The sequence below is a fragment of the Nomascus leucogenys genome, chromosome 3, assembly GCF_006542625.1.
Source record: "Nomascus leucogenys isolate Asia chromosome 3, Asia_NLE_v1, whole genome shotgun sequence".
Taxonomy (NCBI): domain Eukaryota; kingdom Metazoa; phylum Chordata; class Mammalia; order Primates; family Hylobatidae; genus Nomascus; species Nomascus leucogenys.
The window spans coordinates 65,760,460-65,781,091 of record NC_044383.1 but is presented as its reverse complement, the minus strand read 5'-3'; the positions used below and the strand labels follow the sequence as shown (position 1 = coordinate 65,781,091).

The following is a 20,632-nucleotide window of genomic DNA, read 5'->3' as shown; positions in this document are numbered from 1 at the left end:
CAAAATCAAAAACATTATTAACAACCTTGTTATTAACCTGTGTAAAAATGTGTCTTTATGACCTTGCAATAGTTTCTCTTATACTACTTTTACCATGTATCACTATACTACATTTTAAACATGCACTTCATTGGATTATTTTATAATTTTCATTCCCATTTTAAGTTCATTTAGTGGAAGGCAAACTCCCAAATATAAATGTAGCTATGTCTCTTAATTCATTTATACTAAGTAAGATCCTTGGTAGCACAATACTTTATTCCTTGGCTTGTGAGATACCTAGAGATTTCTAGAGAAATTCTTCACATATAGATATATGTGCCCATCTTTATGCTAACAAGCCAGAAGGCTTTTGTCCTGGAAGGAATAAAGTGATATTTGATCACAGGATGCAATTTTACTATGAAAAAAGAGAAATCACTTCTCAGAAGCTCTTAGTTAAATTAGAAAGCAGGTTGATTACTTTTAATACTGCAGATGATTGACTAGAAAAAAAGACCACGTGTCAGAACAAAAGTGTTAATACCTGAAACAGCCTCTTTTTTTTATTTTTATTTTTTTTTGCCAATGAACAAAAATGACTACTTGGAAGATCATTAATAAGCATGGGAATAAGCCCTTTTAATGTAATATCTTTATTCTAAGCTGAAATTCACTGACTGAAAAAAGTATTTAAATTTATAAGATATAATCATATAAGAATGGTATTTCTAGTTTATTCCTAATTGGTTTTAATCAGTTAGCGTGATCTATAACCTAATTTTAATTTATAAAACAATGCGCAATATTTTTCTTCACTGTAAGAATAATATTAAACACTTAGATCTTTAAAACCAGTACTGACTATGTAGTGGTGTTTTATGTCTGGAAGTCTAGTTTGCATACTTGCTGCATATTTATAGTCTCCAGTACACCCTCTCCCCCACCCAAATGTTCACTGGCATGCCCAAGGCAAGTTTTCCCTTCATAATCCCATGTCAAAAGCCAAAATGCATGTCAGTGAAACTACCAACCAAGGTTTGAATCAGATATATTCAGATTTGAGCTGGAAGTGTAACGTTTTCATCAGCTAATACTGGCCTTAGGGGGAGAAGGAGCAAAGCAGACTAGACAATAAGTGGTGAGTGCCTAGGAGTCCTCAAGGTGAAGAGAAGAAGATCTTCCTCAAGAGGGTCATCGAGTACCATGGGGGGATCCCATGCTGAGTGTTACCTCTGAGCAGCCCCCCATTTATGGTCTTGGATACTTGAAGAGTCTCCAATAATTAAAGAAATTAAATTATAGTGAAATATAATAAATAGTCTGGTATATATGGAAACACATATGGCTTCTTACTACAGATGGGATATGTCAGGAAAGTCTTTCAAGCAGAAGTGAGCTATAAGCTGAGTTCTGAGAAAAGGGCTTGACTTAGCCAGAAAAGCGCCACAAGAATAGCCCCCAAAACTGGAGCGTCATGTTCAGAGCCAAAGAGAAAGGGAAAACATGGCCAGGTCAGTGAGAAATAAGCAATGCAGTGCCTCTAAAGTATGAGGTATAGTAGTCAGTGCAGAAAGGGAAAACGAGAAGTATTTGAGAATGGATTTGGCCAGGTACGCAGGAACCAGGTCATAGCACACCTCATGTTTGCTAAGTTTATAGAAGGCCATCAGGGATTAAGGAAAGGAGTCATGATCAACCTTAGGATCCAGAATGAATTCCAGCAGTAGTGGAAGGCACACATTATTTGGTTAGAAAAATAAAGTCTGATAGGAAGTGAAGTGACAGAACTGTTACGTTGCTTCACTTCAAGCAGGAAATGATGAGAGCCTAAATTAGTTCAGTGGTGGTATGGGAAGGCAGTAGGAGTGGATGAGACAAGTCTCAGACGTGTTCAGGAGACAAGTTACATTGAATATGGAGGTAAGAGAGGGAAGAAATCTAGACTGACTACCGTGTTTCTGAGGAGGATTGGTATTCACTCTAGTAATCAATGGATTCAGCAGGTAAATTGTTAAAAAAAAATGTGGTATATCCAAACAATGAATATTATTCCGTGCTAAAAAGTGAGAAAGCCACAAAAAGATGTGGAAGAAATGTAAACACATATCACTAAATGAAACAAGCCAGTGGAAAAAGGCTACATGCTGTATAGATTCAAACTATATGATATTCTGGAAAAGCAAAACTATGGAGGCTGTAAAAATATCAGTGGCTGCCAAAGGATAATAGACAGAGGGATGAATAGACCTTGCACAGAGGATCTTTAAGGCAGGGAAACTATTCTGTATGATACTACAACAGTAGATGCATGTCATTCTACATTTATCCCAATCCATAGAATGTGTAACAACAAGAGTAAGCACTAACATGAACTACGGACTTTGGGTAATGATGTGTAAATGCAGGTTCATTTATTGTAAAAAAAAAAAATCACTGTGGTATGAGGTATTCTTAGTGGAGGAGCTTGTGCATATGGAGGAATAAGAAGTATGTAGGAATAACTTTATATTTTGCATTCAATTTTGCTGTAACCTAAAAGTGGAATTAAGAATAAGGTATTAAAATACATGGCTCAGATTCTGGGAAATAAGTTCAAATTTGAGATGTCTTTGAGAGATTCAGGTGGGGATATCCACTAATGAATGGGATTTAGTTTCTGCATAACAGGGCAGAAAAATGGGTCTCTCTCTCTCCAGACCCTGTCCCCAGCACCTGGCATGGATGTTCTCGGCTTATCAGCCAGATGTATCAGCCACAGACACGTGAAAAAAAGTCAGGGACCACAGTCTCTTTATTCCACAAAATGTTTTTGACCCTGTCGATAATTAGCTAAGCCAAAATGAGATTCTGGTATACATAAAGTCAATTATTCTTAATTAACTGCCATCCTTTGGAGAACATAAAGGATATTTATGATGAAGATTTCTGTGTCATCTTTTTCTTTTGGAAGTCATTGGGGTATCCCCTTTTGAAGCAGGTTAACTTCTGAAATGTATTTTGCTTGGGATACTGCAAGATCTCATTATCTCATCTAACATCAAAAGCACGAAAACAGTTTTCAGAAGTGTGTTAGACTTAAGAATTTCAGGGGTCTCCAGCTGAGGGAATGAAATTCACAGGCATGTACAACAACTCATTAAGCTAAATGAATTGCTAATGCTGGGGTTTGCTGTGGATGCAGCTTTCACTGCATCTGTCAGGCTGGTACATCTTTTCACTTCACTGAAGAGTGTTATAGGTCTAGAATTATGCCACAGCAAGCCAGAAAGTGGGTATTATGAGACAAATGACATTACTTTTTTTGTACTTTGTTCATGCTTCAGACTACCATATTGCTTCACTTTTTGAGATTAAGAACTAGTTAAGTTTCACAAAGCCATGACTAGAAATATTTAACATGTTATTTAGCCAGGTTAGAGAATGAAAAACTCTTCCAAAAGGAAAATAGTTTCAATAATCTTTCTGTGTAACCACTGGTCCTGTTTTATGCACTATACTTCAATTTGCTGTGAAGCAAGTGAGGCCCAGAGTGTGCTCGGAGGCAGGCAGCTTAATCCTAACATGCTAACTTAGGACTCTGGGACCTTTGCTGGGAACTTCTCAAGTCACAGCACTTGTTTTCCACGTTCTTCTACATGGTGTGCTGCCCTGTCAGCTCTGAAGCATGAAAGTGAACACCTGTTTCTGCTGCTTACTGAAACCCCATCCTTTCTCCAACCCCATGTTCTCATCCTGGGTCCTCACACTACAGCCGGGGAGGGCTGGGAAGAAGTGACAACTTCAGTTGCCTAACTTCTATTAGGCTGTGAAACACCCATGATGTGAGTAGGTCGCACAGAACAAGAGGGGCTAGCTGGCCACGTGTTGGGGATGGATGGAAAAAATGCTTTTTTCCAAATTTTCTATGATACTGTGAACAGGACACCAGTCAGTTTCTCCATAAGGGGTCCTCCTGTGCACATGTTTGTGTATCTCTAGCTAGCAAGCTAACCATCTCACTCAGAGAAAGGTTTGCTTTTCTTTTTCTTTTGGTGGCTGGATATATCAGTTTTATATAATTTTACCTGATAAACTACTTATTATTCTATAAACACGGAAGGATGACAAATTTGAGGGATGAAAATTTGACAGCCTCTATTGAATAGGAAGCGTGATTATTTTATAGAATGTTTGTTGTTACCTTTAGACTAATATAGTTCCTTGCCTTTTAATTTTCTTTTTACCGTATTTCTCTATGCTTTTGTTTTAGAATTATACATTAGGCAGCTGTATCATCAGTCTTAAACATACACGATCTAACTACAAACTGACAAACATTCACTAATTAGAAGAAAGACTAATCTGAAACGCACACAAAATGCATGGAAAGAAATGACTTTTTTTAAATGCAAGCAACACTTTAATTGGACAACTATAGCATTACTAAACAGTGGATCTACAATGACACTTAGAAATAAAAGTGTAATTACCATGTTCATTATATGTAAAATGTTTGAAAAGACTGCCACTTTATTTTATTACTCTCTTAAAATCCTTTGTCAAATTCTTTCTTTAGTTTCACACCCATATATGAAAAATCACAAGTGCCAAATGAATAAAGCTTTACTTATCCTCTGGTTGCATTTCCAATTCACTCTCTAGAATAAGTATATGCTTAAAATTTAAAACCTTATCTTTTTTCTTTACTCTTGTAAGAAAGTTCTACATGCATTTTTAAATTAAGATTTTAATAATTGAGTGAAAAAATAAAAGGTTTACTGTATGACTTCAGACTACATTTTCCACACGGAATGCAAAATAGTACCATAGGAAGATCTGCTCCTCTTTATTCCTCTTTCTCTTCCAGTCTTGCTGTCATCCAATAATGACTTATTAATAGCCATGACCCGAGGTGGATTTATCATGAAGCTCATGTAGCTTAAGCTTCAGGGCTCCTAATTTACACTGAGCCCTTCCAAGGTCCTCAGAAGAGCCCTACCAATGTGTTCACATGACCTTATGTTTTTGTCAAGTCTTCTAAAGTAAGATAGTGTAACTCTATCTTAAAATATACCATTTTTTTCATGACAAAATCTTCTGTCACAGTTTTCCTTATGTTGTATAATCTTGAAGTGGCCACAATTGTGGGGACCTACTTAAGGGCAGTTCAACTGGAAATACATTTTAGTTTGGATTCCTGGGTTATATTTATGAGGTTCACAGTCACTTGTGAATATAATTAGCTATTTCTAGCTGTCCTCATATAGGAATGAATTTCAGGAATATTACCATCCATTGTACTCACTCACCTGGTATTATGATGAGGAATTACAAATAGAAAAGTCATGTCAAAATATGAATGTGTCACCAGAAGTGTGTGGGTTTAAGATTAATCACTGCACAAGAACACATTAGCCTTGAAATTTTACTATAACATATTTAAAAGAAATATTATAAATGTTTTCCAAAATTTGTTACAATCTAAGTTTGGGTTGTCCCAAAGCAGAAACTGAGGCAAGAACTTGAGTATAGTTTATATGGAATGTGATTCACAGACACAGGACTGAAGCAGCAGGGGAAAAGGGAAGAAGGAAAAGCACATATGGGTATGCCATTGAGGATTGTTCTATGGGGGAATGCAGGCTTGGTTCCACCAGTACTTTGAGAAGTGTAGGACACGCTTCTCAATATCAGTCGAAATAATAGAAGGCTGGGACATTCACTGATTATTTCTGTCCCCAGGAGCTGTTAATTTCCCTCCACTCCAGCTAAGCTCCACTGAGTTGAACAGCACCATGGGAGATGGCCCTAAAGCAGAAAAGTAGAGATACATCTTTGAGGTGGGACACTGGAAGCTGACCCAGTTGTTTATCAAAATTAGGACTGAAATTAGAAGTGAGCCTAAGAGATGCAACATGGAAAATTAAAAGCATCTAATGGGTAAATATTTTTATTTCCATTTTTCTGATGAAAAATTTGAAGTTCCGTGAGGCTAGGTCAGTTGCCTGAGATTGCATGGTACATAGGTAGTAGAGATAAGGTCTGAATGTGCATTTGTCTGATGCCAAAGATCATTCACTTCCCACCACATCACATGCTTCCTTGGGGAGATCTTCTAAGCCAACGAGTCATCTACACTTGACCCTGTTCAGTAAGATGAAATTGCTGACTTGGGCTGATGGGAGCAGATGAAGCTAACATGATGGTTAAGTACTTTGCTATTCTTTTTTTTAGTGTCTGCTGTTGGGAGATCAATTGTTCCTGGCACTTAGAAAAGAAGATGGTAGAAAAGGAGACTGAGCTTTGTGAACAAATCACTAATTCACATAGACCTATTGAACACCCTGTTTTAGAAGGTGTAATACAACAAGAAAAATAATTGTGTTGTAAACCCAAATAAAATGTAGTTACCAATATCATGTCAGATAACTTAAAGGTAGGAGGAATAGTAATGCTGAATAATAGATGACTTAGAACAAAGTTTATATATTTGGCTTCAGCTGCAGGCAAAGGTAGAATACAATAAATATTTACTAATTCCTTACTCCATGCCAGGCACTGTGGCACTGACCATGAAATGAAGCTATCACATAGATGAGGGAGGTCCGTTGTCAAATGACCTGCCAGGAGGCTAATGGCTATGTTAGACAATTCTAAAGTTTACCAACATTTTATCTGTCTCTCCTGTGATTTCAGAACAAGGAGGACTACACTTTACTAGTCATGTCACTGATCTTGACAATAAAATGTGGGCTGCAATGATGAATGCCACTTCTGAACTGAAGTGCTTAATTGCTGATGCTCACCTCTCCAGCCTTCTTTGCCCGTGCCGTGTAGATTGTAGAAGCATGTGTTTCTGCAGAGGGAGCCATAAGAGCAAATTAGTCTAGAATGTTTAGTTACCAGATGGAGTGCAGCTTCCCTGCAGCCACGGTGGACTCTGCATGTATGAAAAATAAACTTTTGTTTTGTCAAGCCAGTGAGACTTTGGGGTTGCCTGATACCATAGCATATTATAGACTAAACTTACCGAGTGGCAGAATGCAAAAAACCCTAGGCCAAAGTGACTTCAAAGATCATCTGTTCTCCTTTTAGGTTTAAAATGTTGTTTCTTTCTTATGAATGTTTTTGTTTATCATATTTTTGGTATAAAAGTAATTTGTGAACTGTTTGAACACTGAAAAATATAGAATATACTCAGAAATGAAAATAATCTTATAGTCTAAACACAGTTAAAATTTTGTTGTATGTATTTCATCTCATTTTCTATATATGTATATGCATATGTTTTGAAATTATAGATATATTACAGCAACTAAAATTTTGTATCCTACTTTGTATATTAAATATCATTGCTAAGTTTTGTTAGACATTCTTGTTGACCTATTTTTTAAGCAACTTGGTGAAAGTGTGCAAGTAATTTCTTGCCTTTATCTCATCTGCTAGCTCTTTTTCTTATGTAGTACACATTCCTTATTACTTCTTTCCATACAAAGAGAATAGGCATTTTATCTGTTCCCTGATCCAGCAGCCCAGTCCCCTATGATGACAAATGTTGCCTAAATTCCATCTCACACATCAGTAGCTAAGTTGCTCATAGTGAATCAATCAAATATTCCATCAAAATAACAGTTGAGTGTTTGAGCCGACCAACTGTTTGCCTCACTGACAGTCCTATAAAATAATCTTGTATTTTTTTACCCTAAAATTGATCTTACATCTTATCTCTTTATCTTTGTCTTATACTTTATTTGTTTCTGTTTTTCTTGCATACCAGGGATCTCCGAAAAAATTATAGCAGCAAAACTCATGTTAATAGTGATCCGGTTGGATGAGAAATGATTAGAAGTCAAAATACCTAGAACTATGAACTTCCCAACCGTAGAACTGAGAAATGTTACAGAAAGAAGTTATTAATTTCAAACAGAAAAAAGATTGCAACTTTATTTCATTTGATGAAAAAACTAACCCAGGAAGGAGAAAATGAAAATTTTTAAGACATTTAAAAAGTATATTGTCATAGCCTCAATATTAGTATTCATAAATGACAAATCTCTATTTAATTATTGAGACACTTTCATAAGTCATACCCCACACACTATCAATATGGTACAGCATTTTACTTTGTTTTGCTTTTCTCATTTATCTGTCCCTTACATAGATATCATTTTTCAGCTTTTTCTAGTGACACTGCTTAGTTACTTTTTGCAGAAATCATAACTGGTGAAATCATCTGAAGCTTAGCCAAGTACAATAGTTCACTAGTATCCCACTATCAAAAAATAACTCCTATTCTACACTTGGAGAAAACGTGCATGCATTTGTGGGCTTCTGAAAGCTATAGCGGAAACTCTGCAGGCAGAAATTCTTTGTATACGTAACAACACATCAATAGGCAGCTACACTGCAAGTCCTCCCACATACCCAGCTTAATAGAGATGCAATGAAGAGGCTCGCTCCGTGTCTAATCCTGTCCTGTATTTTATATAGAGCCCATGGTGGTCAAGTGCTGCAGGAAAGTTAAATATTCTCTTAGATGAGCACTAAGATTTTGTGAGGATAGCAAGTATTTACAACAATTCAGCAGAATTTTCCGGGATAATAAAGATGACAAACAGCAGCAGCAGCTACCATTTATTTAGGGACTAAAACGTGATAGGCATTTGTACCAGGCATTTTAGAGGTTGTTAAGTCTAACAAGTGTATGAAATAGGCATGTCCAGTTTATAAATGAGGAACTAAAATAGAGAGGTTAAGTAACTTGTACAATGCACACAATTAAAATGTGAAGGAGACAATATTCGGATCTTTCTGACTTTAAAGGCTGTTCTCTTAGCCATTGTGTTATATTGTCTCTATGTCTGAGTTAACCTACAGATCACCTTGTCTCTTATTAGCTGTGTGACACTGAGCATGGATGTTAACACTCCTTCAATTTCTCCTCTGAATAATTAATGCCCTGCCTTCATGGGGGTGGGGGGTTATTGTGAATATCAGAAGGAGTTAACAAATGTCAAAGTGCTCTGTCAACTGAAATGCCATATGAATGGGAACTATTTTATAGTCACCATTACTGGTAATACTAATTGTTTTCATAATTGGAACTATCCTGCAGCTCCTTTCATGTAAAGAATGATTCTAGGGCCTGAGATTCAAAGTGTGGTCCACAGAGCTGCAGTTTTAGCCTCTCCTGGGAATTGGTCAGACACGTGGAATCTCAGGCCCTACCCTACACCTAGCGAATTAGAACCTGCAGTTTTACAACACCTCCAGATGATTCTTCAGCACATTATGTTTGAGAAGCCCTTGTAAAGGGCTGAAAAGAAATCTAGATTAAGGATAATGGTCTGTTTAGAAGTTTTAGAGATTTTAGGTCTTCACGCAGGTAGCAGATGGGGATCCTTATGAACTGTTCCTTCAAGAATCTCAAGATTGCTGGCATGTCCCTAGATGTGGTTAACAGATCTTATGAAATCACACAACTAATATAAGAAACAATTGGACTAGAACTTGAGTTTCTAACATATTCAAGTATTTTTTCCAATGATGTAGTAAAATGTACTACGAAATATTTTTAGGAGATGATATTTTAGAGAATAAAGTGTCTAAAGGTATTACTAAATTTCCTTTTTGAGATTTGATTACGTAAAAAGTGAAAATTTTTATATCATAAATTACCTCATAAATAAGAGCCACAGACACATAATATATATGTACCAAAATATATAGCAAGGTATAAGTGTAAGCATTAAACATAGAAAAAAAATCCTTAACCTTGGCTGGGCCCAGTAGCTCATGCCTGTAACATCAGCACTTTGGGAGGCCAAGGAAGGAGAATGGCTTGAAGTCAGGAGTTTGAGACCCTCTTGATAGATGTCAAGAAAATGGAAGTTGAAAGTTTAAAAGAATACCATTTTTTAATCTATCAGATTGGCACACCTTAGAAAGGCTTGATTACTTCAAATATTAACAATTTTATGAGGAGCTTGTCATCTTCATACTTTTTATAGGAATACCAATTGGCGCAATATATCTGGAAGTTTCTTTGGATCTATGCATACTTGATTACATCTCATAACTAAGTAATTACATTTTGGGCAAATATTCTTATATAACATGTATATTTTTGCTTAAGTATACAAATATTTTTGTGTAATCGTATTCAAACTTTTTAGTAAGAAAGAAATAGAGACAATACAAAGGTCTATAAGTAGGAGGATGGATACATACATTATGGTGTAATGATATATTGAAATACTCTGCTGCATTTAAAAATAATGAGATCGTTTAAAGAATGTTTGTTAAAGTTATCCATGAGATATACTTCAGTGAAAATAAATTACAGTGGAGATATATATGTTTTCACACGTGTGTGTGTGTATATATATATTTATATACATATGTGTATATATATTTTTTGAGATGGAGTCTCGCTCTGTCACCAGGCTGGAGTTCAATGGTGCCATCTTGGCTCACTGCAACCTCTGCATCCCAGGTTCAAGAGATTCTTGTGCCTCAGCCTCCCTAGTAGCTGGGACTACAAGCAGGCACCACCAATGCCAAGCTACGGGGTTTCACCATGTTGGCCAGGATGGTCTCGATCTCCTGACCTTGTGATCCACCCGCCTCAGCCTCCCAAACTGTTGGGATTACAGGCATGAGCCACCGCGCCCTGCCGACACATGTGTATTTAAATAAGTATATATATCATCATTTTAAAATATTGATATGACTATATACTTATATTTCAAACAATCTTGAAAATAGAAAAGCAAAACTGTAGAAACAGTAATATTTGGAGGTGACTCTGGAGAAGAATGAGGACTCAGTTTTACCATCATATGTATTGTCTTATTTGAATTTATTGTAGCAAGCAAATAGAAGATTTGTAATTTAAAATATAGATTAAAATGGCACTTTTTCCTAGATTTTCATTATTTTTCTTAAGAAGAGCACCATTTTCTGATGTTTTTAGCCTCTGCTTTTCTCTTTGAGCACCACCTTTCCTAGAGCTGAATGATTAATTCTCCTCCTTAGGGATATTTGTTGTGCAATTCACAAGTTCAATGCATTCAGGTTTTTAAACATGTGCTTTATTTCAATTTAAAATTATTTGTATCTTGTTTACTAGGAATCCAAGAAAACTTTTTGAGTAAAAAAATATAAAGGAAGTCTGCTCATTAAAATACAAATGCAACTTTAGAGCATGGAAAATAAGAGGACTGGAAAGAAGACAGGAATTAGTGCTGGACAAGTTGTAAAAATAATGGTTTCCAAATATAATGTTTAGATTATAAGGAAGAAAAAAGTGATAACAAATTTGAAAGTTCATTGTCTTTATCACTCTGGGTATTTTCTCTTGATTAATAGCAAAGAGAGACTCAAGCTGTGAATAGGTCACATAGAAATATTAGAGATTATTTTTAAATGTGGTTGCATCTGTCTTGTGTTCAGTTTTGTGATTAGATTTTAGTGCTCTCAGGCATCAACTATACCTTGTGCTTCTATAATTTTCTATCCTGATCCCTCAATTTTTAGTAGTTTAGGGGCTTCACAGTCAATTACAAGGGATGTCTCTGGGTTTGAAGCTTTTAACCTAGCTTTTAGAAGCAGGGTCAAGGATATTATTTTGTTCCATTGCAATCAAATGACATTTTCAGTTATAGCCATATTCTGAGATTGTCATTTCTTGCTAAGACTTTGGAAAAGGCTATGATTTTGCATCTAGGGAGTCACCTTTCTGAGTTATCTGAAAAGGAAAACCAATGAGATTTTCCCAATGTCTTTGACTAAAAAGTTTCAAAGCATTTTTACAGCATTCATTAAGGTTTACAAGGCTATATATGTAAGTAGAGAGAAAATTTATCTAAAATAGAGAATAAAAGTAGCTTAACAGGACAAAGGTAACAATAAAAACCTATGGAGATGAGGCAAAAACAATGGTTTAAAAATTGTTTGCTGTGTAGGAAGAAACACATTACGTAAACTAAAATGTGGTTACAAAGCCTTATCTCACATCTCAGTGTGCTTAAGATGTCATGTGATTTATAATATACTCTAAGTGTGTAGTGCCTAATAATAATAACTATGCTATGCCAGGTACCAATCTAACAACTTTACAGCCATTAACAGTTATCATTATATACTCCCAACCATCCTGTTCTATTTGGGATTTGGGGATTGGAGTTATTATCTCATTTTAAGATAAGGATACCTAGCCACTGAGATGTTAAATTTTTGTGCATAGTCGCACATAAACAGGAAAAAAATGAGGATTTGAACCTAGAGATGTTGACACTTGTGTTTATAAACGTAATAATATTTTGTAGCTCACAATGAACAATGATTGAGGCAATTAGAATTAGTCCTTGAAACACAAAGCAGAACTGTATGTATTTAAGGAATATGGAAGGCCCCTAGCCCAATTAACATCTCACCATTGGTTTTCTTATTAACTAAAGAGTCACTCTGTTTTCATTGGAATACACTATTTTTATAACTATAAAATGTAGAATTTAAACAGGTAATGAACAGAAGAGGAAAACTAAATAGATAATTCATACACGAATATGTTTTCAACTTCATAAGTTATTAGGGAAAGCAAGAGAGATTAAAGCAACTATGAAGTACCTTTTTACATTCTTTAAGCAAAATAAAATATCAAGACAATATCAAGACAATATCAAGAGCTGGTGATGATGTGGAGACACAAGAACTGTCACACTTTACAGGAGGGAGTACAAGCTACTATGAAGAGCAATTTAGAATTATCTAATATCGTCACAGATGTGGATACCCTTTGATACAGCAATTTTACTTTTAGGATATACATGTTAGAAAAATCTTTACACACGTGCACAAAGAGACCTTTACAAAACTTTTTATTTTTGTAGCATTGCCTGTAAGGAGAAAATACAAACAATTGGAGAACATATAAATAAGTTAAAATGAATGAACAAGAGATGCAAGACTCAAAAAAAATGAATCCATTTAAAAAATAGTGGAGCTAAGAAAACCAGATTATCCAAAGATAGATACAGTATGATAGGATTTTTATAATACTTGAAAATTCCAAAATAATACTTATTATTTTTAGATATTTATTTGTTGAAATAGTGTAATAATTTATAAAGTAATAATAAACATCAAAATTTATGCATAGTGATGGGTACCTCCAGGAAAGAGGATTTGAAAATTGCCAGGCTGGGAGCAGTGGCTCATGCCTGTAATCCCAGCACTCTGGGATGCCAAGGCAGGCAGATCATCAGAGGTCAGGAGTTCGAGACCAGCCTGACCAACATGGAAAAACCCTGTCTCTACTAAAAATACAAAATTAGCTGGGTGTGGTGGTGCATGCCTGTAGTCCCAGCTACTTGAGAGGCTGAGGCAGGAGAATTGCCTGAACCCAGGAGGCAGAGGTTGCGGTGAGCCGAGATCACGCCATTGTACTCCAGCCTGGGCAATAAGTGGGAAACTCCGTCTCAAAAAAAAAAAAAAAATTGCCTCACAGGGAGTTTCAACTTTGTCTTTTATGTTTTATTTTACATACATTTTAAATTAAATATAGCAAAATTTAGAAATATGATAAAATGGGAGGGTAGCTACTTGACATTCATTATCTTCTATGCTTTATGTGAATAAAATATTTCACAATAAACATAATATGTGCCCTTTATAAGAAAATAGAAAATGCAAAAAAGAACACCTCATTTACTCCATTACTTAAAGACAATTTAAAAATTTTAAAAATTGTTGTCTTTAAGTAAATATATCTTGCAGTCATACTATCTTACAACTGTTTGTATACCATATACACAATTGTGTGTTCCAAGTACAGATATGTCATGAGGTGTGTGTTTTTTTTCTTTCCAGTCTCTATTAAAATAATATTCTACCCATGAAAACACATGGAAATATTATTGGCTATTATACTTCCAGGTGAATTATTTTGAGTGATAGTTTTCCAATCACAGACACCTATTTTGAGGTCCTGAGAGATTGTAAAACTGGCAGGCATATTTCCATAGTGGGAAATGGGCTAAAGTTTGGTGTGCTTTCTAAAGGACTCGAGAGTCCAAGGGGCAGGTCAGTAAGGCCTTTGGGTAGTCGAGGAGAATGGGCATCTGCATGCATTACTGAGAGAGGCGGTCTGTGAAGGATAAACTTAACCTGCTTTACAATTTCGCCTTGGGCTAGCCCTGGAGAGAATGACGAATAATCACAGAGGATTTAATGTTATACTGTATCTAATATGCAGTTTGAAGCAGCAGTTTATTTTTGGAAACACTGAGACATAATTTATCATCAGCATCTAAAAGGGTGTGATCATTTCCAACCATTTCCAACCAGCACAGCATAGCAGCACAGACTTTTTTTTTTTGGTAAAATATGCCTGGTGTGACTGAGTAAAGAGTGAACAGTCCTCTGCAGCCATGGATGCATTTGTGATTTGTGAAATAGGCGCCTGATTTTCAGCACCAGGCTCTGTGGACCTAGCTCTGTTTTCAAGCAAAGTTAAGAGGCACATGCATTGGGGTAACTTTTAAGGGGTCAGTAGAAAGGCTGAGCTTCACAATGTTGCTCTGACAATATGTAATTAGAGATTTCTTTTATGACATACTAATATAACCCTAGGAAGGATACCATATAAACTTTACCAGTTGCCTCCTTGCTATGTGGAAAAAGGAAGGGTTGAAATGTCAGGTCCTGGTTTAGGGTAAGGCGAATGACGTTGTGTAACATCTGATCATTTATTTAAAATGTGTATATTTTATTCATCACAGAATGTTGGATTTTGATTTTTAAAATATTGCACTGTATTATAATATTATTTATCTTGATTACTGAGGTTCCTTGTGTCTCCTTATATTTTGTGTGAGTGCCTTACTTGTCACACCATAATCCCCTAACAATAAAGTGACAACAGAAAACATGTGGAACTCCCCACAAAACCCTTCATTTACCTCTGGAGGCGATGACATAGGCTCATACGTATCATTTATATATATGTGTGTGTGTGTGTGTGTGTGTGTGTGTGTATATATGTGTCTGTATGTGTGTGTGTTTGTGTGTATTATATATATAATATCATCTTGAATTAAACTCCCATAATTTCCACATGTTATGGGAGGGACCTGGTGGGAGACAATTTGAATCATGGGGGTGGTTTCCCCCATACAGTTCTCATGGTAGTGCGTAAGTCTCACGAGATTTGATGGTTTTATCAGAGGTTTCTGCTTTTGCATCTTCCTCATTTTCTTTTGCCACCACCATGTAAGAAGTGCCTTTCACCTCCCGCCGTGATTCTGAGGCCTCCCCAGTCATGTGGAACTGTAAGTCCAATTAAACCTCTTTTTTTTCCCCCAGTCTTGAGTATGTCTTTGTCAGCAACGTGAAAAAGAACTAATACAGTAAATTGGTACTAGAAGTGGGAGTGTTGCTGAAAAGATACCTGAAAATGTGGAAGTGACTTTGGAACTAGGTTAGAGGCAGAGGTTGCAACAGTTTGGAGGGCTTAGAAGAAGATAGGAAAATGTGGAAAGTTTGCGACTTCCTAGATACTTGTTGAATGGCTTTGACCAAAAGTCTGATAGCGATATGGACAAAAAGGTCCAGGCTGAGGTGGTCTCAGATGGAGATTAGGAACTTGTCGGGAACTGGAGCAAAAGTGACTCTTGTTATGTTTTAGCAAAGAGACTGGCAGCATTTTGTCTCTGCCCTAGAGATTTGTGGAACTTTGAACTTGAGAGAGATGATTCAGAGTATCTGGTGGGAGAAATTTCTAAGCAGCAAAGCATTCAAGAGGTGAGTTGGGTGTTGTTAAAGGCATTCAGTTTTATAAGGGAAGTAGAGCATAAAAGTTCAGAAAATTAACGGCCTAGCAATGTTATAGAGAAGAAAAACCCATTTTCTGAGGAGAAATTGAAGCCAGCTGCAGAAATTTGTATAAGTAATGAGGAGCCAAATATTAATCCCCAAGACAATGGGGAAAATGTCTCCAGGGCATGCCAGAGGTCTTCACTACAGCCCCTCCATTACAGGCCCAGAGGCCATGGAGAAACTGGTTTTGTGGGCCAGTTCCAGGGTCCCCATGCTGTGGGCATCCTAGGGACTCAGTGCCCTGCATCCCAACTGCTCCAGCTGTGGCTGAAAGGGGCTAACATAGAGCTTGGGCCGTGGCTTCAGAGGGTGGAAGCCCTAAGGCTTGGAGAGGTGTTGAGCTTGCGAATGCACAGAAATCAAGAATTTGGGTTTGGGAACCTTCACCTAGATTTCAGAAGATGTATGGAAATACCTGGATGCCCAGGCAGAAGTTTGCTGCAGGAGTGTGGCACTAATGGAGAACCTCTGTTAGGGCAGTGCAGAAGGGAAATGTGGGGTCAGAGTCCCCACACAGAGTCCCTACTGGGGCACCACCTAGTGGAGCTGTGAGAAGAGGGCCACCGTCTTCCAGACCCCAGAATAGTAGATCCACCTACAGCTTGCACCGTTTGGCTGGAAAAGCCAGAGACACTCAATGACAACCCGTGAAAGCAGCTGGGAGGCAGGTTGTACCCTGGAAAGCCACAGGGGCGGAGCTGCCCAAGACCATGGGAACCCACCCCTTGCATCAGTGTGACCTGGATGTGAGACCTGAAATCAAAGGAGATCATTTGGAGCTTATTTCTGCACAGTACCTATCAGCTTTTAATGTATTAACTTATATTTTCTGTCTCTCTTCCACTAGAATGTACACTCCATGAGATAAGTATTTTTGTCTCTTATTCACTGAATTATTTCAAAATTGATTGGTTGTAGGCATAAGTGCTCAACAAACTTTTGCTGAATTAATGAATGTGTTCATAATGGAATGTAACTTGTTTTTTTCATGTAAAAGAGATATTTTTGATTAAGCAAACTAATATTTGATGCTGAGAAAAAAACCCTACAAAGAAAACTAAATTGTTCAAAAACATAGTTGTTTAGGTAGCTAACTAAATACCTGCAGTGGTGAGTTGGAAGATTCTCAGTGATATGCATTGAATTAATTAGATAATCTCTCTCTCTTTTCTTTTCTCACTCTCTCCCACTCTTTGCATAAACTCAACATTTACAAGAGAATCTCTGAGCACTTTTCTGTCACTAACTCAGTCTCTTATCTTTTTTATCTGAACAATCGTTGGGTCACCAATTATAATATCTGTCTATTGATTAACTCACATCTTCACCCCTTTTTCTTTTGGCTCATTTGTTTAAGTTACCTATCGAACTGCAATAATTGTACTTTTTTTGAGGATCTTAATACTCACTCGCTAACCACAAACAAAATCCTTCTGACTTCTGCTATGTTTTGCACTATAGTACTTGAAGAAGAGATGGCATGGGCTCAGGGTTAATTCATTCATTAATTGAGTCTTTCATTCCATTTATTCAACAAACATTTAGTGAACACCTATGTGCAAGAATAGTGTTGGGTGTTGTGGACAAATTAATGAGCAAAAATTGGTCTTCGGTGTGTTCTAGTGTAGACGGATTTAAAATTATAACTATAGTGAAAATGCAGTAGTATATACAGTTGTTCATTGGCATCTATGGGAGATTAGCTCCCAAACCCCCACAAATCCCCAAATTCCTGGATGTTCAAGTCCCTGATATAAAATGGCACACTATTTGCATACAACCTATGCACGTCCTCCCATATACATTAAATCATCTCCAGATTATAATACCTAATATAATGTAAATGCTAGGTTAATCATTATTATAATGTATTGTGTAGAGAAAAATGACAAGAAAAAAGTCTATAGAGGTCAGGTGCCATGGCTCACGCCTGTAATCCCAGCACTTTGGGAGGCTGAGGCAGGCGAATCACGAGGTCAGGAGATCGAGACCATCCTGGCTAACATGGTGAAACCCCGTCTCTACTAAAAATATAAAAAATTAGCCGGGCGTGGTGGCGGGCGCCTGTAGTCCCAGCTACTCGGGAGGCTGAGGTGGGAGAATGGCGTGAACCCGGGAGGCGGAGCTTGCAGTGAGCCGAGATCGTGCCACTGTACTCCAGCCTGGACGACAGAGTGAGACTCTGTCTAAAAAAAAAAAAAAATATATTCCATACATATTCAGCACAGAAGAAACTACCCAGTTTTCTCCTGAATATTTTCAATTCTTGTTGATGTGAAACCCACAGATATGGAAGCTAATTGTATTTTAACTATCAACCAACTATCAACTATCCTACATATTTTTTTTCCATTTAAGAAATTTTCTTTTATTTTGTGGCTCTTCTTTCTGTATTGTGGGATGTCTACAACCCCAGGAATGTTTGTTATAGCAGGAAATAAGAGCTCCTTAGAGATAAAACCTGGTTAAAAGTTTGAAGATCTAAAAGCCAGCCTTAATGGTACGCTTGTTACAGGTTTCCTTTGTTCGGAATAATAAAATTTTTTTGGTATTAAGTAATTCTGACCAAAAAAAGTATATAAAGTAGATTTGATTATTATTCCTTTTACAAATAAAACTGAGGTACAAACAGGTAGCTCACTTACTAAAGGCCCCAGAGTTGTGAAATGGTAAAACCGGGTTGCCAGCCCGGTGATCTAAACACCTCTTGTCTGGTTTTTGCAGGTGAAAAATGACTTCCGATCATTGTCCACTCAATAATTATAACCTCTGGTAAAAAGCCATTTAAAAATAGATATATGGCCTTATTTTCTAATCACTTTTGGGACATGGGAACAATCATTTTATATTGAACAGCACCTAAGAAATTCATAAGCACATTTATTAGGTTACAGTAGCACATATGGTATTATTTTCCTGAAAATTGAACCACTGGCTTGAATTGCACGAAATGTCCAAGTTAGGTTATTCATTCTCATGAACTGAGTGTACCATTTTTTCTAAAGAAATTATATTGACTTCCTATTGAACACCAGATTGATTTTAATATTTAACAAATTAAAGCATTCCTGGGAACAGGGAAGCAAAAATTCACTCGTATGTAGTCTTTGTGTATAAATCTAGCCTTTTCTGTAGTAGGATAATTGTTTATTCAAGATATAGCTAAAACCAACCTTAAAAAGACAGCTATTATACTAGCTGCTTGAATTTGGGGCCCTCTGCTGAATTCATTGAAGTAGTTTAAATCTAAACTTAATTTTTATCTTTTCAATGCAGACATTTTCTGCTTTAATGCATCTTTGTCTTTTTGGCCATGGGATGTTTAAGAATGAAGGACATGATATGCGCAGCTATTTGATAGAATACATTTTTAAAAGGAGGTGTGTGCACCTGCCAAATACACAACCTATGTACTGGTTGATGAAAGAATTCTCAGCAATGCATCTTCTCTGGGGGTCCACTCCCAGATTTCAGTAATAGACTTCTTTGGGAACTACATAAACATACTTGTGTGAATGATGCCAGGACTGCTGATCCATTGCCAAGAAGGGCACATGCTAGTTTACAGTCTAGGACTAAAAGCCTCACAGGCCTCAGAGAATATCATTATAAATGATTTTATTCATTTCATTAAAAAATCTGTGTAAGAGAGACTCATTACATATATCTCGGGGATAATGTCTTAGTAATTGCGTTAATGGAAGGTCATTTTCAACACATGATTATTTCTTGTGGGAAGTAATCTTTTTGAAGAAGTACCTGAAGTATGTTTTATGTTAACTTTGAAAAAGGATAAAAGGCACCTATGATATATTTATGCCAGCAAACACTGGGGATAATGAGTCAGCGAAAGTGAGTATTTTTCATGCTATCTTGTTAAATACAAAATGAACAATTATTTAAAGAATGTTTCATTAGGAAACGATTTTAAAGTAGAATTATATAAAGACCTATGCAGGACCTGTTTCTACAAACCAATAAGAAGGGACTCAGATGATCTCTGTATGTAGGTGGAGAGCTGGTAGTTGTAAGATATTGATATTATTCAAGGATTTCTCCATTTACTGTAATTTCTAGATCGATTCTCAGGAAGAGTTTGCAGTTTGTTTATGTGCATATTTATCTCTTTTATATTTTTTCTGTTTATCTTGTTTGTTTAACCCAACATATTTTGGTTTGTGGGAATTTCCAGAAGCTGTTGATAGGATAGGGATAGGTTTAGGGGAGAGATTCCCTTAAATCCTATACCCTCTTGCTCTACCTACATGCAGATTCCAGCCCTCTAATGAAGAGAAAGAAAGTGTGTTTTTGTCAGCATAAGTACCTTCCACCCACGTACAAGGGTACATGAGAAACTAGTCAGGAGAGAACATTATCTGAGATCCCTCTGAAGATTGCACATCCCCTTTCAGTCAGAACACAAAAATCTCTCATTTGCAAAATGACATTTATAAAATATTTCTATGGTTATTTGATTAATTTCTGTCATCTTCACTGGACCATATGCTCTAAGAACAAAAAGGCAGTATCTTTTCTTGTCCACTACATTTCTATGTATCTTCAGCTCAGCCAGGGAGGAAAGACTGATTTTGTAATTCAGGAAATCCCAGGAATTTTCAGTCCTCTGTTTCTCCATCAAGGCTCACCTGGAATTCCTAAGATGGCTTGAGTATGGTGCCCTTTGTCCCTCAGACAGAAGGAACCTGGGATAATATCTGGCACTATCCCTCTGCTAAAATCATGTAGGGAAAGCTAAGTCCTTTGTTAGTGAAAGCGCAATGGTTTGGAATTA

The 20,632-nt window shown here is 36.7% G+C and overlaps 1 protein-coding gene across 1 annotated transcript in view; it reads right to left on the bottom strand.

Annotated features, from left to right (window-relative positions):
- Nucleotides 1–20,632, bottom strand: part of EYS (eyes shut homolog) — a 1,808,075-nt gene that overhangs the window by 434,663 nt on the left and 1,352,780 nt on the right.